This window comes from Haemaphysalis longicornis, unplaced genomic scaffold, assembly GCF_048455015.1.
Source record: "Haemaphysalis longicornis isolate Haplotype H1 unplaced genomic scaffold, Haemaphysalis longicornis Haplotype H1 scaffold_75, whole genome shotgun sequence".
Classification (NCBI taxonomy): domain Eukaryota; kingdom Metazoa; phylum Arthropoda; class Arachnida; order Ixodida; family Ixodidae; genus Haemaphysalis; species Haemaphysalis longicornis.
This window is the reverse complement of record NW_027526434.1, coordinates 509,217-531,794: the sequence shown is the minus strand read 5'-3', so window position 1 is coordinate 531,794 and position 22,578 is coordinate 509,217. Positions and strand designations below refer to the sequence as shown.

The 22,578-nt window shown below is 49.2% G+C and overlaps 1 long non-coding RNA gene across 3 annotated transcripts in view; it reads right to left on the bottom strand.

Moving 5' to 3' along the window:
• Window positions 1–11,550, bottom strand: part of LOC144148067 (uncharacterized) — a 97,687-nt gene extending 86,137 nt beyond the window's left edge. For 2 of the 3 annotated variants that reach the window (XR_013317954.1, XR_013317956.1), the window contains exon 1: window positions 11,424–11,543. This is a non-coding gene — a long non-coding RNA (uncharacterized LOC144148067). Of the gene's footprint in view, window positions 1–10,239; window positions 10,366–11,423 lie in introns of all 3 variants that reach the window. The other variant, XR_013317955.1, reaches the window with a different exon arrangement.
• Between the last annotated feature and the right edge of the window lie 11,028 nt (window positions 11,551–22,578).

Genomic DNA, 22,578 nt, shown 5'->3' with positions numbered 1-22,578 from the left:
ACACACAACAATTGTCCGAGCGACGCCAGTTAAATTCATATATTTAGCTCTACAAAGAGTGAAAACAGAGATTCTGCCGGCCGTTAAGTGGGATTTGCGATGGCGGCTTCACCCGAGCAGCGGAGTCGGCAACGGCTGGGCTAAACCGGCGGACGCTGCCGCTCTAGAGTGGCCGTGCGTCGGCAGAAATAAAACGGGGAGGAGTGTCTTTCGAAGGGTGAGGAATAGGGCAGCAGGCGCGCCTACTGCGTCATCTCTTTCACTGCCTCCCCTTTCTCTTTATCATGTGTCTCCTCCAAAAAGCGCCCTATTTTTTCACAGCCGCTGAATCAAAACCAGCGTCTGTCTCCCCGTCTCCATGTGGAGGCGTAGCATGCTATGTAATGTTGCGATAGCGTTCAGGGAACTTAAGCAATGCTCCAAATTGAGCTGGCAAAGGCTCTTGATCAAATATCGCACGAAAGTGTTTTAAAGATATTAGAACAAGTAAAATGGAGGGTACGTTTTTCTTGATGGTGTGCGCATGTCGTTTACAGGGTGTAGAACTAAGCTCGTTGTTAACAAAACAATTGGCAAACCCATCCCGGTTGAACGGTCTGTAAGCCAGGGTTGCCCTCTGTCCCCGTTGCTCTTTTGTGTCTACATTGAAGCCTTTTGCTTTAGTAATATCAGGAGTCAAAGGGTCAATGGTTTTCTACTAGAATAATGGGAGGTGAGTAGGCTGCGCCTACTCACCTCCCATGCGGACGATATTGCTCTCTTTTGAGTCGATAGGAGCAGCATAAGCGTTGGCGTAAACCCACTAAAGGCTTTGAGTAAATACAGTGGCAATGGCGTAAACTGGCAGAAATGCTTAGGTGTTTGGCATGAACACTGGAGCACTACGCGAGTGTGTTTGAGCGCATCACCTCGCAAACAATGTCAGCGAAGTATTTGGAAGTGCCGTTGGAAAATTATGTCCATAGTGACCCTTATTAGCACATGCAGGTGGCTGAACTGCTATGAAATGCACTGCCATTTCAAGGTTTGCCAAGGCTTCAGCGTATAACGTGTTCTTGTATGCGCAAACTGTAGTTCGTCCTTCATGTACTTCAATGTTCGTGACAAAACGTACAGGCTCTTCATCGTGTATTTGCAGTGTTTGTACGGGGGTCGTCGTGGGAACAAACGAGCCGCGCGAAACTTTTTCGGCGAGTGCTCGTCGGGGGTCGTTCTCTCTCGCACTTCTTTTGCGACAATTTGTCGCCCGGTTTTTGTTTCCGCGTGACGTCAATGATTACTTCTTGCGAACTGCGTGTTACGCGAGGTTATCTAGGACGCTTCCTGTTTTGTTGCTTGGTCTGCGTTTTTTTTTTCTTTTGGCGCACCCAGAGTATATTTTCATTATGTGATACACTATGACATTGCGAATATTGATTTATTTGTGCCGATGTACACATGCATGTAGGGCGCAGGATGGAGACAATACATACTTAAACGATTAAAATAAATGGCAGTGCCGCTATGGGTTACAATGTTCTTTGTTCAACTTGACGTGCGCGTCCTTCCATTAAATACCTGGCAAAAAGAGAACGGTCTATACATTCTATAAGAGGTTGGCTGTTGCCCATACAAAAAGTCCGAGATGGTTACAAAGGTTTTCTTGGAACGTTAGGATGAAGTCTTCTTTTGCGATGTGCTTTAACGCACATTAAAGAACGACTTCCTCCTGGATGCCTACGAGATCAGTTTTCTACCAATTCAAAGCGAGGATGGGTTACCGTTTGAACTTGTATTTGCATGTTACCCATAACCACACCCCATCAGAAAATCACTCTCAAACGGTCCAAGGAATGCTTTTGTGAATCTGTTAGTCTGACTTTTATTTAAAGTGAGGAGGGCTCCCCTCGAGCCTCCCAAATGGTGGCCCGTGTTTCAAACGCTAACGAACATGAAACGATTTTAGCCATTATTCTTTTTGTCACGCGTTGACTAGCAGTTTTAGCAGTGTAGTGTTTTGTTTGCATTGATGTGCGAAAGTATGAACATAAAGAAAAAAAGGCGTAGCTTAGTTGCTAAGACGACGGGCTCCCGCTGCAGTTCTCTTTGAGCTCAGGTTCGATCGCTGTCGGTGTCAGTAGTTTTTAATTAGCCTGGTTGGGAGTTTCTTGTGGTTCACGCCACGACAAACCGTTCGATGGTAGCGGTAGAATGATTTGCCTTAAAAAACAATGCAAGCCAGTTGCAACAAGGGCGAGAACCATTTTGCGAGCAGCGAAAAATCCCCGTCGAGGCTGCCTTTTATCCCAGCGCCGCTACTGTGGACGTCCCAGTGCCTCCGCACCTGCGGGTGGCCCCTTATGTTTACGCACGGAGGCATGCCATGCGGTCACGTAATAAGCGGCGCGCGGAGGCATTGGATGGATTTCATCCATCCAAATACCGCTTAAGCTACAAAGTAATGCTGTCTGACAGCGAGCTTTACCCGAAGTGATTTTGAAGGTGCGTTGCGCTTGCTGTGAAAACAACGACTTGCACGGGAAAAAAACGTAGACTTTCACGAGGCGTCTCATGAAAGTCTACGTTTTTTTTCTCGTTCAAGACTTTGTGTTCACAGCAAGCGCAACGTACTGTAGCGCCCTTTTGTCAGCGCTCTTATCCGGCGCCAAGGTGCTGGCTATTAAAGACGACGACAATAAAGAGACGAGCTGCGCGTGCTGGGTGCATGAGCACGCACTGGCAGTTCGATTCCAAAAGCCTGCCACGCTGGTACTCTCTCTCTTGCGCTGCACTGCTACCCCGTGGTTCCCGACAGTGGTGACCCGGACTAAGACATGACCGACCCCAGCAACCTCGCGCCATCGGGCCCTCATTTGCCTGACGCTTCCTCGCGGCCGCCGGACGTCGCAGTCTTACAGCTCCGTCTACCCACTTTCGTGCGCAAGAACCCGCACGTTTGGTTCGCCCAGGTCGAAGCCGTCTTCGATCTGCACCGCGTCACCTCGGAGACTACTAGGTTTCGCCAGTTGCTTTGCAACCTGCCTCCTGAGGTGGCTGATGAAGTGGCAGGCGTCATCGGTGCACCTTTGAACGATTCTCCGTACCAGCGGCTCAAGCAGAATATTCTGGACCGAACTACGGCGTCCGAGAGCGCGCGCCTCCGGCACCTGCTCACCCACGAAGAGCTTGGAGATCGCCGCCCTTCCCCACTACTCAATACCATGCGACAGCTCGTGGGCGCGGGCAACGTGGACTCTAACGGTGCGCTTTTAAAGGAGCTCTTTCTGCAGCGCTTGCCACAGTCCACTCGCATTGTTTTAGCTGTTGCAGGGGACTTGAGCCTCGACCGCGCCGCCGAGCTTGCTGATAGAGTTCACGACGCGACTTCTCCCTCCGTCGCCAGCCTCGCTTCGACAGCAGAGTTATCGGCCGTGTCCCGCTTAGAGTCTCGGATCGATCAACTTGCCGCTTCCATTGAAGCGCTTCGGACATCCCCTGATCGCCGATGCGGCTCCTCCCGACGTCCTAGCCATCGTTCGTCTTCCCCAGGCGGTTCTTTCTCGCGCAGCCCTCGAAGGTCGTCTATCTGCCGGTACCATCGCACTTTCCAGCACCGCGCCCGTCACTGCACTTCCCCATGCAGCTGGTCGGGAAACGCGACGCGAGATCACTGATGGCGGCATGTGACCTCGCCTTACAACCTGGCCGCCTTTTTCTGGTCACGGATCGCATTTCTGGTTTGCGCTTCCTTGTGGACACCGGTGCTGAGGTCAGTGTATTACCAGCCACCAAGGATGAGCGTACTTCTAAGTCACCTGGACCTACGCTTCGTGCAGCGAACTCTACCTCTATCGCCACGTATGGTCTGCGGTCCTTCACCCTCGACCTTGGGTTGCGGCGCGCCTTCCGGTGGGTCTTCGTAGTAGCCGACGTCAATCAGCCCATCCTCGGCTCCGATTTCCTCACCCATTTTGACCTCGACGTCAGCATGCGTCACCATCGCCTGATTGACAGCAAGACACGCCTTTCCATCCTGGGCGTACTGTCCACTGTAGCTCCAACTGGCATCCGCACGCTGCTTCCCTCATGCCCGTACGCAGGAATCCTCGAAGACTTCCCTGAGGTTACGAGACCTTGCAACTTAAAGCAGCCGCCCAAGCACAGCGTTACCCACCACATCGTCACGCGTGGTCCACCAGTCACAGCTCGGCCGCGCCGCCTCTTCGGAGAGCGTCTGGTGACTGCTAAACGTGAATTCGAGCACATGCTGGAACTCGGTATTATCCGCCCATCGTCCAGCAACCACGCGTCTCCACTGCATATGGTTCCAAAGAAACGTGGAGACTGGCGCCCGTGCGGCGATTACCGGGCGCTCAACGCTCAGACTGTCCACGACAGCTACCCCTTACCCCACATCCAGGATTTCACCAGCCACTTGGAATGGTGCACAATATTCAGCAAAGTGGACCTTGTCAAGGCGTATCACCAAATCTCCGTCGAGCCTGCCGATATCCCTAAGACGGCCATCACTACACCTTTCGGCTTGTTTGAGTGTGTGCGCATGCCCTTTGGGCTACGCAACGCAGCTCAAACATTTCAAAAGTTCATTGCCGAGGTGACGCGTGGCCTTCCGGCTGTATTTGCGTACATTGACGACATCCTCGTCGCAAGTCGCACTCCCCAAGATCACGAGCGTCACCTCCGAGAACTCTTTGAACGCCTCCAACAATTTGGCCTGGTTGTCAACGCCCAGAAATGCGTCTTCGGGGCTTCCGAGCTCGAGTTCCTGGGCCATCACATCTCGGCGCAAGGAATTCGCCCTTTACACTCTCACGTTCAAGCCGTGAAGGACTTCCCCGAACCTACCAGCCTCCGCCAGCTTCGGGAGTTCCTGGGCCCGGTGAATTTCTCGCAACGCTTTATGCCCCACTGTGCCGAACTTCTGCATCCACTGACTGAGCTTCTGCGCACAACCAAGAGCTCCTCATCCGTGATTTCCTGGTCTCCCGAAGCTCAGTCGGCTTTCAACGCTGCTAAACAAGCCGTCGCCGATTCGGTGCTTTTCATCCACCCTAAAATCGACGTCCCCACTCGCATCATGGTGGATGCTTCCAGCGTTGCAATTGGCGCTGTTCTCCGGCAGAGAATCGACTCCGAGTGGCACCCGCTGGGTTTCTTCTCTCGGAAGCTCCAACCAGCCGAGACGCGCTACAGCGTTTTTGGTCGTGAGCTGCTCGCCATTTACGCCACCATCCAGCACTTCCGGCACTTTTTGGAGGGTCAGCCCTTTCACGTTCTCACGGACCATAAGCCTCTGGCGAACGTTTTCCGTAAGAATTCCTCCAAATACGTCGCACGGGAGCTCCGTCAGCTCGCCTATATTTCGGAATTCACGACGGACATTCGGCACATCAAAGGTACCGACAACGAGGCTGCTGACGCGCTTTCACGCATTATCTCCATCGGCAGTGCTGCATCTGCTGTGGACTGGGAACGCCTAGCTGAGGCGCAAATTGAAGACCCTGAGCTGAAAGCACTCCGGGACCACCCGGGTTCCCTCCGTCTCATCCGCTCGTTCTTGGCTCACTGTGGTGTGACATGTCAGCGGCGGCGCCTCGACCCTTCGTTCGGGCTGCCTTTCGTCGTGCTGTTTTTCACTCGCTCCACAACATCTGCCACCCCAGCATCCGAGCCACTCAGCGCCTTGTTACACAGCGGTACGTCTGACCGAGCATCAATGCGGATGTCCGCCAGTGGGCCCGTTCGTGCCTCCCTTGTCAGACAGCCAAGGTGACGCCACACGAAGACTCCAGCGCAGCCTTTTTTGCCACCTAGCTGTCGCTTTGACCACGTGCATCTGGATTTGGTCGGGCCATTTCCTCCCTCTCGTGATTGCCGCTACATTCTGACAATGGTTGACCGCTTCACCCCTTGGCCCGAAGCCGTACCGATTCCGGACATCACGGCAGAAGCGGTCGCAAAAGCCTTCGTTTCGGCATGGGTTTGCCGTTTCGGATGCCCCGGCATTGTTACCACGGATCGAGGCAGGCAGTTTGAATGTATTCTGTTTACTTCCCTCAGCCGCTTGCTTGGCACAAAACACTGCCATACCACGGCGTACCATCCATGTGCCAACAGTATTGTTGAGCGGCTCCATCGCCAGCTAAAAAGTGCTCTCACTGCGCGTCTGGATCGACAACACTGGGTCGATCACCTTCCCAGGTGCTTCTTGGCCTGCGTGCCGTGCTTCGTCGCTACCTCGGCTGTTCAACTGCTGAACTTGTCTACGGCGCACCCCTGCGGCTTCCTGGGGACTTGTTGGTCCCTTCGGCCTCCTCGCCCCAGCCGCTTGAGTACCTCCAACGCCTACAGGACTGCATGCAGCACCTGCGACCGGTCCCGCCTCGGTATTCTGACCACCGCATCTTTGTGCATTCCGACTTGGCGTCTTCGACACACATTTTCCTCAGGCGAGACACTGTAAAGGCGCCTCTTACTCCCTCCTACGACGGGCCGTACCGTGTCCTTAACAAGACCAACAAGTCCGCCACCATACTGTTGAATGGCCGAAAAGAAGTCGTCTCGTTGGACCGCCTCAAACCGGCCTACCTCGAGACGCCACCCAACGAACTGCGCTCAGACATCACAGGCATAAACAATCAACCCCTCGCCCCTAAATCCAACGCTCATCTGCCTCGCCGTCACGTGAGGTTCGACATTCCGTCTGGGTGGGGGGCCCTGTAGCCGCCTTTTGTTAGCGCTCTTATCCGGCGCCAAGGTGCTGGCTATTAAAGACGACGACAATAAAGAGACGAGCTGCGCGTGCTGCGTGCATGAGCACGCACTGGCAGTTCGATTCCAAAAGCCTGCCACGCTGGTACTCTCTCTCTTGCGCTGCACTGCTACCCCGCGGTTCCCGACAGTACCTTCAAAATCATGTTACACCAACTAGCCCGACATCAAGTTTTACTGATCTACCCGAAGGTTTCTTTTTATCCCGGCAGGGCAATGATTACCATTCAATGATTGTTCTGCACAAAAGCTATGTGGATGGGCTGTAGCGCTACAGCCTGCCTATCCTGCATGAAATATTTAAGACAAGCAATAAAAACCTCGAGGAGGCAAGAACCAATAACTTGCGCGCCTTTGTTGGACTTCCGAAGCGGTCTTGGAGTGTTGGAACCGTACAGAGGCGCGTTATTTGCCTTTTGAAGTGATTAGACAACAGGAGACCCTTCTAGTGCACATGAGGCATCGATTGCACGCAAGAAATCACTGCCTAAGTAGTATCGCCTTCAAGTGCATAGGCTCAGGTTTCGCTCAAACGATTCATACCATAACGCTGTCTGCTCCACCGCACCCTCAGAAATAATGCCGTCCCATTTGCCTCCGTTGAACCTTTGTCCGCTACAAATTGAATACGGTATCCTATAAATTGGCTAAAAAAACTGGGCCCCAGTCAGAAATTTTCCGTATCGTTTTAGGCTACATGTATAGAGCGCATTCAGCAAGAACATTCATAGTCAGCGATGACCCATCAACCAAGCAGAGCGCTACATCTGGGGCCGAATTCTCAAAAGCGACGGGGCGTCGCTTTGAAACGACGGGGTAGCGCCATGCAAATGCATGTGTTCTCAGGTTGGGGCCGTCGCATTGGGGTGTTTGCGAAGGGAGTGAGCCGCAGAAAAGCAGTGTGGCAATTGCGCGTAGCTACAAGGGAAACGACGGAGGGCAGTGGGTGCCACTTCGCGCCCTTCGCAAAACACCCCAAAGTGACGGCCCCAACCTCAGAACACATGCATTTGCATGGCGCTATACCGTCGTTTCAAAGCGCCGCCCCGTCGTTTTAGAGAACTGGGCGCCTGGAGTACACACACCACTAACTGGTGAAATGCTTTCATTTCGTCTGGATCTACAAAGGTATTCGACAGCGGCTTAGCTCTATGCTCTGAAAGAGGCAATCGCTTACATCCTGCGCCATGTGCCGCACCAGTGTAGTTTCACGAACTCCAAGGCAGCTGTGCAAACTTTATTTAGGAGAAGTAGATCTTTCCCCAACCAAACCGCAACCTGAGACATCTCATACCTTCACTACCTTGCCTGCTCTCCCGGGCACAACATTACAGTACAATGGATACGTGGACACAGCGGCATCAAAGGGAACCAAAAAGCCGACGAAGGGGCCCGTAAGAGCCTTTTGTACCGGAAATACCAAAATGTGTATTTTACGTAAACAGAAGCCTCTATCAGGCTACCCACTTTGCGGTGACTGAAACAAATCATTTGTGGAGTTGCTTGCAAAATCCGCGCTGCTTTTTTGAACACTATTGACCTATAATTAAAGTCGAGGCTCCCGAGAATGCTCCCTCCTAACCTGAAAACCGTGTATCACCGCCTACGGCGGCAATGTGCATACACAAATAGTTTTGTATTTAGCCTTTGAGCGGCGCCATAACCGCACTGTGATAATTGTTATGTTGAAACAGTTATACACATTTTATTAGAACGTGCTGCCTACATGAAACCGCGATCCCACTTATTCGGAAACATTGAACGTGTAGAACAGGAACCAATAAATCTCAAGAATATCTTAGGATCATAGAATAGTCCCTGAAAGCAGCACCAAGCTCTACGGAGTTGTTTTTCTTATTTGGATGGCATTAGCCTAATTTCAATATTGTAAAGTATGTAATCCAAGCTCAGACAAAAAACCAAATGCGCCTGTCATAGCGCCAAGTCCACAACAGTTCTTTTTCTTTCCTGCCAGCTCTTTCTTGGGCTTTTTCTTCCTCCATCACCAAACGTCAGCAGAGAAGCATCTAGGCTACTCTAAACTCCGGCAAACTCTCTACTTCTTCAATAAAGGGCCTTCTCTCTCTCTCTCTTTGGTCCTATGAACGGAAGTAGGGCAGATACAACGCAGGATGCGCCTCAATCTCGAAGTTGTGAAAAAAGTGCAAGGGCAATGTACGCTTCCTCGATCTTTTTACGAAGTGACTAGTGAGAATAAAATCTCTGCGTATTTGAAATTCCTCCTTTGCGACCGATTTTGCTACCTGTGTGATATTCGGTAAAGTTCATGACGTTAACATGGGGCACAACATCGCTGACACTCCTTTCACATTCAGTTCTTGCAAATAAATTGTAAACTTGGAGTAGACAATTGCATGTCATGTGCCATTGATCAAGAACCAGTCTAATTTTAACTGGTAATTATAGTGCCGTGGGGGAAGTATCCTCCCACGGGGCCATGAAATCGCTATGTATGAGTTATTGAGCCTAATAAACGGTATTATTTATTACTTTAAAGACGTGTCTACGGCTGTCTCATCAAACGCGTGGTTAATGCAAGAAAAAAAAACGATTTGTTCCAGCTTGCTCAGTATTCGAGCCGGGCATACCAAGTGTAGCCTTAGATGCTTAGCTTCGGCCATTGTGCCACTTGCGTATTCGAACAAAAAAGTTTACTCGAATGGTACACTATGTCCGTTGCGGCGTTTCGACCTCTTAAAGAGGGATATTTTGCCCAAACTTTATGCCAGTTGCACTTACTTCCGCCATAAGAGTAGAGATATTTATTCGTGCGGGTTCACAGCCAGATATTGTTAACTTACCACGATCACCTTCCTAGGTCCTCACAATGCTGAGAAGCACACACTGCATCTGTCTGAAACAGTCATCATTAATTCCAAGCAGCTTGGCAGCCACCCCCCCCCCCCCCCGCAAGGCAAATACTCTATTAGTGCCTCCAGCTATGAACTTTCCAGCACTCTCCTGTCGTAGGTGCGCTCTGGAGCACTTAGCCGCAGCTCAGGAATTATGTAGTTTCAGTTTCCAACTTCAAGCAGTGAGTTTATGTGTCGTGGCAGTTGCATGAACGTCCGAAGAATACGAAATCGTCTTGCAGCACATATATTTCCGGCTGTGCGTCCCTCAGCGAACTCACCGTGCCCGTCACAGTGTGGCACCCGGTGAGCTTACTCCAAACGTTCCTTGAGCCTGCAGATACGGCACCTCGCGATATCTATCTTACATTAATATCTGCACTTCCGAAAATGTTCCCATATCTGCCACTTCCTTATAATGGCCATCCCATCCTGTACATTAGTGCATCTATATGTGCCTGCTAGAAACTCTCATCGTAATTTTTTTCTGTAATTATATACAGAAAAGTCAGCCCTCAGAATTAGCAGGCTCCAGTGCCTACCTTGCTGTAATATAGCTGCTAGCGAAAGGCCCTCATATAGTAGCTCTACTTACGGGCAGACGCAAACCTGATTTAAGTGGTCCAACAAAACTCCTCAGTTGCTGCGACCTTCTGCGGTAAGGACGCTTCAAACCACCGCCGTCCGGCGTCGTGCCCAAAGCGCCCAAGCAACGCTTGTTCTGAAAAAGAAATCCCTTAAGCACGTCTCAAGCCTTATACGCTATCTGTACCAAAGGTGAAGCTGTTCACGCTTGCAAATGCTTCGCTATGCGCATCCCATTTCATGGTGCTATTTAAAGACCAGGGAAAAGGCGATTCCTATCATGGCACATTTCAACCCGTGCTCATGCACGCTTCCTAAAACTCTTCCTAGGCACTTCTTACTTCAGCTCTGCGAAAAGTGGCCCTCTTTGAGCGTGATTTCACACTTGCTGATGCGCCTGTGGCACCAACTGGACACGTAGGTGGCCCTTAACATCTACAGATATTTTTTGTCCTAAAACTGGTACACCACATCAGCTGTAGGTATTTTCGTTATTGACTTGCTTTCATATTCGTCAAAAAGCGCCGTATTTAGATACGCACGTTTTCTACACTGAAAAAAGCCGGTCGTGCGTTCTCCTGGAGCAAGCACCTCACACTAAGTTGGCAACCACTGGATGCGGGTTCAATTCCCGGCCGTGGTGGCCCCTTTTTGATACAGACGACAAGCGAAAACGCCCGTGGGTCACGACTTTAGCACAGGTTAAAGATCCCTGATAGTAAAAAATTAATCCGGAGCCTTCCACTACGTGAGCGTCATAAGCGAGGTGTCGCTTGGGAGCGTATGAGCCCCAAAATTTCAATTTCAATTTTGCAACCGTCACTGCTACCTCGTCGGATTGCGTGTTTCCCCCTCTATCTTTCGCCCTGCATGTTTCACCACGACCGGCTAATTATACCATGCCTTACACCAACATTCGTTTAAGAATACAGACAGGATGCTTCCCTGTAAGTGTGTTTTTTTTTTCGTATATTCTTAAGACAACTTAGTCCGCCATCACAGTTCTCGACTGGATGCAAAATCCGCACACATTTTAGGGACAACGATATCGCCCCCTTATGAATCAGCTCTACAAATAATGGCTGAGTTTTTGAAGCTTTCATTTTTTCTTGACATTTTAACACTCCCAATGGATAACATGCGGTCAGTAAGCATCACACTTCGTACCACCAAATACTCGTATAAATTCCTCACCTTTCCAATATGTTTACCTCAGGTTCTAAGCTGATATAAAACTCACAACCTTTACAAACCAAATTCACACTTGCTTGCCTCTCGCAGCGCCCTTGCGCACTTCTAAAGCGGCGAAAAATCACTCCACCATTGCAATTCTGAAAGGAGAAAAAACAGCGGCGACCAGCTGCAGTGAGGCATTGTTTCATAACCGATCCATGTTTTTTCAAATATTTTTCTGCATATTGTGCAGTCCACTGTACGCATTGTTACATAATCGGTCTAAGCGATGACAGTTGTACTTGCACATGTCCAAAGGTTGTAGGCATTCTCCGAGAGAAATATCAAAATCATGTTTATTTATATACAAATGCGTTTAAACGCTTACATAAACTAATACTCATGCAGCGAGAGGTATGCTGGCCCGCTACATATTTTATTTAATGCCTGAAGTCTTGTAACTTGTGTTTTTACATCATAAGGCATATATACGGGAATACTATAAAACATGATTAAACTTTTTATTACCATTTTTATACTAAAAAATAGTTGATACGAAAAACGATGAAGTTGCACAAGCAGAAAAATAAATATGCAGAAGCTTGCTTGTGGCACTAATTGCCTGTCGCAGCCGTACCCACCTGTGCAAGCCTAGGTTGCCATCGATTTTACATACCTAAATGATTTTCTTGCTTTTTTACGCGTTTTGTTTACACGGCACTTGCTGCCTATTTCTTGGTAGAAAGTGGTATTTATCTCACAGGTCAGAAAACAACATAAGCCATCAGCAAACATGGTTAGCCTTGACCAAGACATCTAGTCACACGTCCTTTTAAATTCAGAAATCGCCCGAATGATAACATATCTCCTTGGCGAATCACATGCCGTGGTGAATGGGTGTCATGCACAATATGGGCATGACAAACCAATCGAAATTCATACACGCGGAGACCATTTTCCTGGTGAAAGCGAAATACAAAAAACGTCATGTCCAGACTTCATTCTGTAATAAAGACCCCAAAAAAGTAGTCTGATTAGTAATCCGCTTCATCGCACATTACAAAGCATTGCTTTTATGTGCTTAGGAACATACGAATGTGTAATTTACATTCCCTAAATTCGCAAAAACGTTTGCATAATATTGTAATTTAAACTAACGTAACCCATGTACATTGCACAAACTTTTAGCCATGAGTTATGCGACCCACCACGTTGGTTCAGTGCCCAAGGCGTTGCGCTAATGAGCGCAAGGACGCGGGTGCGATTCCCGGCCGCGGAGGCCGCTTTTTTGATGGAGGCGAAAAGCAAAAACGCCCGTGTGTGCGAGATTTCGGCGCCCGTTAAAGATCCCCTGGTGGTCAAAATTAAACCAGAGTCCTCCACTACGGCGCGCCTCATCGCCTGCGTTGCGTCGGCACGTTAAAGCAATCAATCAGCCATGAGTTATGTGATTATTGGTGGCAGTTTTGTTGTGTGCAATTCGGAAAGCCCGGTCTTGATACCATACTGAAGACATGTTTATCCTCAAGTTTTCCTAAAGCATGCAAAGTGCCCAAGGTAAGGACGCGTTACGGGACGGAGCAGCAGTTCAACATTCAGCCATGCTACCGGGTTTTCTACCAGAGGAGACAGAGATGAAGACCGCTACGGTCTCACCTACAGCCAGCCACATTCCGCATTTCATCATATTGCCTTATTCGCTTCGGTTCATTTTCCATCCACTCATAGAATGACGTTCTTACGGGGGCTAAACTTTTATATGGCAACCATCCAGTGGGATAAACCCTTGCAAAAGGCCTGTGCAGAGATCTGTCTCACCTGGACTCAATTGTTAAGTGACTCAAACCGCAGAATGCCGGGCTATAAAACATCTACGACAACGTCGCAAAAGTCCGGAAAGATCACGTTTACGGCTGGCCGACTCGCACCGAAAAGATTGGGCTAGGTTATTTCCTCTGCTTACGTGGCATGTCTGTACAGGGAGAGGGCAACACGCTTGTGTAGGCGTATGCAAGCTCGCATGTTCGTCATCTCCTATGCTAGTGAGTGGTACGAGATCACGATGTTTGGGAATGCGGAACGGGACAAGCGCACGTCGCTCTTGAAATCTTGGTCCAACCATGCAAGCACAGTGGTCTCGTACTGCGACGGCGGTAGGAAAACGGCCCATGTACTCATTTGCGTGGGAGACATCACTACGACGAATGCAGCCAGACAACGCCACCACCATTAGGCCTGCTTGCGCTCCTTCTTGATTAACGTTTCCTGAATGCGCACAGCTTCAGCTCAGCCCCTTATGCAGCGAGCACAGCCTCGTAATGCTCACAGAGGACTACAACTTCGACGGTTAAAGATCGCATTTTAATCCATCCATACGGGCAGCTAAGCGCCATTCCACGGCTGTCCTCTGGTACACGCCGTGAAGTTACACCACTTTCAACACTGCACCCGCTGCATCGCACAGATCGGTGGTGGCGGTACTGAAAAATGAAAGGCGTGGTGGGGCAGCGGTTTGTAAGCGATGGTCCGTGAAATGGTACGCTTTGCCACGACACCATTTGCAGCAACCCGGAAGGGAATGGATAGGCTAAATGAGTTTCAACACTAAAATGCTTGCTTATAGTGAAACAGACACTGTCCAGCATGCAGCTCAGAAAATAATAAGAGAAAAAAATTCGGCCCATCTCCCCGCTAGGGGGACTCGGTAAATGCGTCGCATAGGGGGTGGGTGTATTGCGTTAACGTTTAGTGTTTGGGGAGTTTGTGGTAGTGAATGCGTTGTATCAGCAGCTTCTTGACGTAGTTTGAATGAGTCAAGGATATAAGGCGCGTTCGTAGCCTTTGAATCTGTGTCGGCTTTGTGGCGCAGTGGGTAGAGCCCCCTGTACCTTGCATTCCGCCCGCAGGGTCGTGGGAGCAAAACCAGGCACCGATAAGTATTATTTTTTTGTATAGTGTAGGGGGAGGGGTGCGGACCTGTTGTTGAGAGCGAGGAGGGTAGCGTGATGCAGGAGAGGGGAGTGGGAGAGAGGGCGCACCTGCGCGCTGAGCTGTTGCGGACGGACGGCGGACGCTACATGTGAGTTAAAGAAATGCTCTGCATTTAAAAATAAGTTGTAGTTCGCAAGGTAAAGTTTCAAGAGTCACGTGATAAATAGCTCAAAGGGAACTGAACAGGGACAGTGCCGTGTGAGCACAGCCACCACCGCTCAGTTCCCACAGCTGTTACGGTGTTCCACTTCGGGAATCTGCAATTGAGCGGGAAATCACGATGCCGCTTCGTGCCAGGTAGCCCCTCTTCCCCTTCATGCCACTGCTGCTGCTTTCTTCATTGTTAACAAGATAACACTGGCCCCGGCGTGTCATGCCCCTGAGGCCACCAAGCGATTCGTCGTGAGGAAGCCCCATATTATGCGACATTCCCTTCTCTGGCTTGGCGGTGCTGGCGTCTAGACAGCGTGCTGGCCACAAACGGTGCCTTCGTTGGCCAAACCTCGATTTCAAACTTGAAGTTTGAGGTGGACGACGTGTTTACGACCCTTCCTCGAGAAGCTTCCAACGACTAGAAATCTACGTGCACCATAAAGCACGCAGGTGATGATGGCAGCCTACAGGCACAACTCTACAGCTGCCCTTAGCGCCGATTGCCACCTGTGTGTGGGATTGCAAGTTATTTCAGCGTCCTTCGGATCTTTCTTGCCCAGAAAGTGAAGTGAATAAGACAGTCGCTGGATTTTTAAAGATGATAATCCTCTTTGAGCTACGTAAAACAGGAAATATATCTGTGTCTGCCATTACGTCTGTCTGTCTCTCGGCCTGTCTGTCTGTCACTTCTTCGATTCAGCCTTCGGACCAAAATCTGAAAAATACTGAAACGTGAGGCTTATATATGCAAAAGTTTTCTGGACCAGTAAATATTGAAACACACTTTATATTTGCAAATATTGTTGAGTAAAATAAAGCATTAGCATGTTCAAGGGAAAACATCAATGCACAATTGTTTGTCGCGATGTTTATTTAACTAAAGATAAATCTGGGCTTCATATTTTCGATAGCTAATAAAAAATACCGCCATCTCCACGAAGTGAATGATGATGAGAGGGCGAAGCTAAAATGCTTATCGGTAAAACCGTGAAACATTCGCCCACACATCATATAAAGACTCGACACGTCAAGCTTTCCACCGCTCCGCTGACAAGCCCGTCGACGACGTCGATGTTTGTGGTGATTATGTAGGGCTTGTTTTGGACGATGAGAATCACCTTGGGTAAGTTGGACAATTCTGTGTGTGACATTTTAGCCACCTTGCGGTCGCCTTCTGCAGAGCGTCTTGTGTCGCGTACCCCCCGTACGTGTCTTCAGCTCGCAGGCGACGAACGACAACCTCTTCTTTTTCCTCTCCTCCTTGTTGGGTAGCAACTAACGCATTGAACTTTATGATCTCTTCGGCCAATCTTTGGTTTGTCAATCCCTAGAGGGATCCTGCCACAACCATAATGAATGTGCCGTGTACAATGTGCCGTGTACGGCCGGGACAGGGCCCAAGCAAGAGGAGCTTCGCCTCTAAAACGTACTTTAAATAACTGTTTTGACCCTCCAATACAAAGCACCCCTCGCGCGATCATGGACCTCCTTGCAGTGTTCTGCGTTCAACAGTGACAAAAGGTTCCTGTGAATGACCCGAGTGGTTGAACGCAAAAAAATTGAATTGACTTGAGCAAACCTCTTCCTCGTTTATCGTGGGACAATAGAAAAGGAGAGGAAGAGAGTAAGGACTGGGCGGGGACAAGAAGTAAGGCGTTTACGTGGTAGAGGTGGCAGAAGAGTATCGTCTTTCGACGACATTTGAAGTGAGCAGGTACGCGGCCAATTTTTTCTAGCCTGCTTGGAATTGACCTTTACCATCTTGGTGCAATATCCAAACTGAAATGGACAATCTATTTTTATTTTTTTCCGGAAACACTTCCTAGAAAATTCTTGGTAATAACGATAACGCCTATTTCGTACGCCTTTTACTGGGATTCATTGTCCGCCTCCTCCACGCTGACCAAAACACGGCACAAGAGTCCACGTTTCAATTCCTGAAGCACACCCTACCAAAGCAATGTATAAAAGCAGCAGCAGTGTGCACGCGATCTTATCGACATTCTTTTAATATTTTTAAGATGATGTCTAGGGAATACATTATTTTTAAGCACTACAAAAGCTCAAGAACATGCCCGACAACAGAAAAAATGAGGTCGAAAACTCAGTACAACACGCCCCCACCCCCAAACTGCAGAGAAGAAAGGTGCCTGTTGCGGCCAATTGTCAGAGCAGCAGAAAAGATGTCACAAGGCAGAATAACTAAATAACCAAAATCCTAGGAAAATCATCATGGCCACCCGGCTTTGTTCAGTCCCGCTTCCGAGACGAGAAATGGTTTTGTTTTCAGAACCCATGTTTTCTTCTTAGAGAGAGGGAGAGAGAGAGAGAGAGAGAGAGAGAGAGAGAGAGAGAGAGAGAGAGAGAGAGAGAGAGAGAGGGATAGAGGGAGAGAGAGAGAGGGAGAGAGAGAGAGAGAAAGCTTTATTGTATAAGCTATAATCTGCTGAACGCGCACCTGGGCGGTTTCATTTGTCGGCGTCACAAAGTGCTTTTGCCCAAACGTGGTAATAGCTGCACCTGTACCTGCCGAGATTGCCCTTTTAAAGTGCTGCAACTCTAACGGCTATTTAGTGTCGTGGTTTTAGTCAGGAGCCCATCAAGAACGATGTTCTGACTGCAGGGAATATTAGTTTGTACAGTGACCTCCCCGTAAACGATGCACAGCCAGTAAATTTGGCTAGCAAGGGTTCTGGCGGCCTAATGAAGTCTAAAGTATATAAATGCACATTTATGTTCGTACACCTTAAAGGAGTACTGACACCAATTTCCAGCGTTAATAAGTTCGCGTCCTTTACTCAGCAGAATACCCTGGCTGAAATGTGAGCGGCCTGCGAAGCGAAGAACACATTTAATTGGATCTCATTAATCTCGCTGACGGAGCAGCAAGCGGAGCGGTTTTCAGGAACTGGACATCAGCGTGACATCATGCCGTGCTAGCCAAGATAAGTGGCGCGGACAGCGCTCGTCAAAAACTCTTGATGTCACTTCACGAGCGCGGAACCGCGAGCCGTGAGCGGACGCCGGCGCATTCACATTCGGGTACACGTAGCCGGCGCTACAGGCATAACCGCCAAAAATAAAGTTACGGGAAATGAAGCGACAATATAGTCCGGAATAGCAGTAGAAGTCACCACCAGGACTTTTATTGAAAGCGGTCATCGAATTTCCGCCGCAATGATAGGCCTAGCACCTTCAGGCAGCTCAGCCGTTCAGCTCCGGCGGCAGTGCGGTCGAAACAACGCCCCCACCGGCCCCTGCAGTGGTTTGACGTCCGCACAAAGCGGTGAGGTCATGCCGAGATTCTGTCGTATGCGCCTTTCGGGATGAAAGGGAGGGAATTTGAAACAGACAATTTTCAGGCCGTTCAATGTGATTAATTATCGCGGGCTGAATTATTTAAAGTGCGGTTTCGGGTTTGCCATACCATTAAGCATCGATAAAAGCAATAGAAGTGGAACATAAAATTTTCCTGTCAGTACTCCTTCAAACGGACTCCCGACGGGATGCTCACAATCTCTTTTCCTCAGCTGAACGTTAATTTGTTCGTGCCACTTATAAAATTAGCATTGTATAGTACTGTTGGGCGCAGTGACCACGGCGGCACACTTAATATAAAAATGCCGAACCATTATCCGCAGTAATTCTGTTTAGGATTTTCCCCATCTCTAGAAACTTCCATCGTGCCACAGGACTGGTAGGTCGAGAAGGTGCTTCCCTTTCGTAAGACAGGAAAGAGTCATAATCCCATCAATTAAAGACCCGTGTTGCTTACCAGTGTACCATACAAAATTGTTGAGCACGTTATCGAGAGTCATCTAGTCCACTTTCTCCAAAGAAATTCCTTTTTATTAGGACCAACATGGTTTGAGAAAAATTACTGCATTGAAAATATGTTGGATAGCGTCACTAATGACCTACTTGGCGCCGTTGATCGTTCGGCACTTATTCACTGCATATTTATTAACTTTCCCAACGCGTTCAATAGATTCCGCCATAAGTTACAAACCTTTAAATTGAAATTAGTGAATTCACATCTAACTATTTCCTAATGTTCGGATTTCTTCTAACTAACCTTGAGCAGTATGTAGCAGGTAATGACTGCAATTCTACGCAACGCCCGTTCACGTGTAGCGTCCCGCAGGGTCCCGTGTTAGGGCCACAATAATTTCAAATTTTTATTACGACTTACGAAACACAATGTAACCGACTATGAGGGTTTTCGCCGACGAATATGTTATATAGGAACAATTTTTTACTCCTGCAGATCAAGCTGTTCTACAGTCTGATGTAGATGAAAATCCTACATGGTTTGGTAGGCATGGTGACTGAAACAGAATACAAATGAATGCGAAGTAATGTGAATACCTCACCAGGAACATAATAGTGCAGTTTGCATGTTCATACCCAGCCACACCCTCCTAACCCTAGTGATCTGTTACAAATATCTCGGGGACTATACATCTGACACCTGACAACACACATAGAACACCTGACAAATGGCGCAAATCGTGTGCCTTGTTTTCTACGCCGAAATATACCTCCTGATTGAAGAGACGTAAAGCTAGCTTTATTTACAAGGTACTGTTATGACTCACTGGCGCCAAGTTTGCGCGGGTCAGTCGCCTGCCGGTCGACCACCCCACCGCTTGTCGACGGAAACGAAGGGAGGCCGACCAGACGCGGCGGCGGCCACTGATTGACAGCGGCTTTTGAGCGGCGTTGAGTGTTGTCGCCCCAAAAGGGATTAAGGAGCCGCCGGTATTCCCCCGGCCTGAGCAACTGAACGCGTGTGCACGTGAAAGCCCAGACGGCGACGACCGGACAATGGGACCCCGTGGCGGCGGCAGCACAGCGAAGAAGGCAGTGGCAATGGTCAAGCCATTAACCCTTCCTGGAGTGATTCCACGAACCTTGTTAATCTGTGCTGTTAGGCTCCCTGGGAACGCAGCGCGCGGCAGACACCAAAAGAATACGCGGCGCCGCGCGGGTCCTGACGAGTGGCAAGGGTGTGTGTGTGTGCGTGTGCTGTGCATCTGCCGACATACTTGAAAGGCGTGCCCCTACCCGAGTCTAAGCAGGAGTATGCCTCGTCGAGTTCGGACCATTACGTCACCTGCTACTGCTTGATATTGAATTCATTCAGATTCGCTTCATATTATCCATTATTACCTCCATATTAGGTAACGCGCCGACGCAACGCAGGCAATCACGCGTGCCGTAGTGGAGGGCTGCGGATTAATTTTGATGACCTGAGCATCTTTAACGTACGCCGAAATCTCGCACACACGGGCGTTTTTGTTTTTCGCTTCCATCTGAAAGCGGCCGCCGCGACCGGGAATCGAACCCGCGTCCTCGTGCTCAGCAGCGCAACGCCTTAGCCACTAAGTCACCGCGGCGGGTAATTACGTGTGAATACTATAGGTAATCTAACAATGGGCCAACAGCTACCATCTTCCTTCATAAGGAGAGCAGTAAATGACCTACAGGAAAGGGCGTCAGACAAGGAGACACAATCTCTCCGATGTTATTCACAGCATGTTTACACGAGCTATTCAGAACATTGGATTGGGAAGGCGTGGGCGTAACGGGTAATGGAGAATACCTTTGTAACCTCAGATTTGCTGATGGCGTTGCCTCGCTAAGTAACTCGGGGGACGAATTGCAAAGCATGCTTACCACACTGGACAGAGGAGTAGAACAGTGGGCGTGAAAATTAATATAGTGAAAGCTCGTTATTTCGAACTCGAAGGGGACCATAAAATTGTTCGAATTGTTCGAAATTGTGCGCAGTTCGAATAAGCGGTCGGCCGCTAGAATGAATGAAAATTGCGCCACACTGCGCGGGCAGAACACAAACAAGCCAGCTCTGGAGCTACTACACGTTTGTTGCGCTCGTTACCTGATCGCAGGCCCAGACCAGCTACCGCGGCACAAGGAAAGCCTGGAATGGCATGCGGCGGAACAAAGGCGCGGCGGCACGGTGCCCGCTGCGGAAGCGATATAAGCTGTCGCAGCAGAGTTTCGCGCGCTACGCCGTTGTTTTTCTGTTTCGTTGTTTTCCATCTCGAGTAAATTTGGTTTGGTTTGTATTTGCAATACATTTGAATCAATCTGGGCAGCCTTCTTTTGCGAGGAGCGATGGAAACCAGGGGATCAAAGTTCGAATGAACCGTTCTTGATACCGGCGCGTTCGAATTATCTGGAGTTTTCCCTTTTGAAATTTACAGGGCTGTGCGGCGACCAGTGCGTGAGTTCGTATCACCCGTTAGTTCGAATTACCTGAGTTCGAATTAACGAGCTTTCACTATGCAGAAAACTAAAGTAATGATCAATAACCTCGGGAGAGCACAGCGTTTTCAGATAGGCTGCAAGGCAGTGGAAGTAGTAAGCGAATATATCTACTTAGGCCAAGTAGTGACCCCGGATCACAACCATGAGGCAGAGATAATTAAAAGAATAACAATGGGTTGGAGTCTCTTCGGCAGGAGTTCTCAGATTATGAATGGCAGCCTACCATTTTCCCTGAAGGAGAAAGTGTATGACAGCTGCCTCTTAGCGGTACTCACCTACTGGGCAGAAACATGGGGGCTCACTAAGAGGGTTAAATGCGAATAGAGGAAGACTCAGGGCGTAATTGAACGGAAGATGATAAGTTTAACATTAACGGACAAGGAGAGAGCGGAGTGAGTCAGAGAAAAAAACACGTGTCAAGGACATATTAGTAGAAATTAAGAGGAAGAAATGGGTGTGGGCAGGACATGTAATGCGAAGGCAAGATAACCGTTGGTCATTAAGGGTAACAGAGTGGATACCTAGAGAAGCCAAGCGTGCCAGGGGGTGACAGAAGGTAAGATGGGCAGATGAGATGAAGTTTTCGGAGATAAATTGGTAGCTGTTACCACAGGATCCGGAAAATTGGAGATCTATCGGAGATGCCTTTTCACTTCAGGGGGCGTGCATAGGATGATGATGATGATGATAAATTACGTCGCTGTGGCAATCCGTGTACCTGGTCGGATCGTTTTTGTCACGTTTCTCGCCTTAGAGTTAGTCGTTTAAACGTACGCACGTTTTATAGACCCCGTTGGGAGCGGGGCACGTGACGAAAACACCCTCTCTGGCTACAATCTTGATATGGTGTTTTTATGGTGCGTGAAGGCATGCACGTAGTGAACCACTGCGGTATTCCATTTTATGCGTTCCACTCTAGGTTCTCCCACTACCTACCTAGCATACGTTGCAGTAGGCTTTCGGACATTGCCGGACATGCTCTTTGTGTAGCCCCCATCACGCAACCTTGAAATCTGCTGGGGCGGCATTCTCGTAGCTGTCCCTTTTGAAAACGTCCCTTTTGCGTCCCTTTCATCGTGACGTACTTCCGGTTAAGCAGTGGGCTTTGGCAGTGGGTTTGCCGCACTTGCGTTACGTCACTTCCTGTTGTTTGCTTTTAGCCAATCAGGGCTCGCCAAAAGGGACACTTCTGAAAGGGACGCAAAAGGGACAAAACTCGAGAATACCGCCCCTGGTTGAAGCTCGTATTCATCTCATGCTGGCAGGCCTTTTCAATGGCGGAGTGCAAGGCCATAAGAGGTATTCCTCGTACGCATTTTTGGAAAGCGCCGATTCAAGCGGGAGAAAGCCCTTTCCGCCCCGTGTTTTGTGATCCAACAGATGCGCCCGAATTTGAATCGAAGGTTTAGGTCCAAACCCCTAAGGTAGCCATTGTCTGGCATCTCGCACGTGAAGGCTAGGCCCATGCGTTGTCTTCAAGACACTTCAAAATGTCGTCCTTCAAATCATCCAGGCTTTCCTCGCACAGGACCAAATGATCGTCAACGTACCGGGAAATTTCTACAAAGGGCTTCCCCTGCAAGCTCCCTGGATGCCGCGGGGAGCCTCTGCCAGGTATAGGTTGGATAGGTAGGGGGTAGTGCGCGATTCTATGCATATACCTGCTCTTTGAAAGTAGTTATGGCCATCGCATGATAAGGCAGTCGATCGCAGGTACATGTCGAGAAGCTCCCAAAAG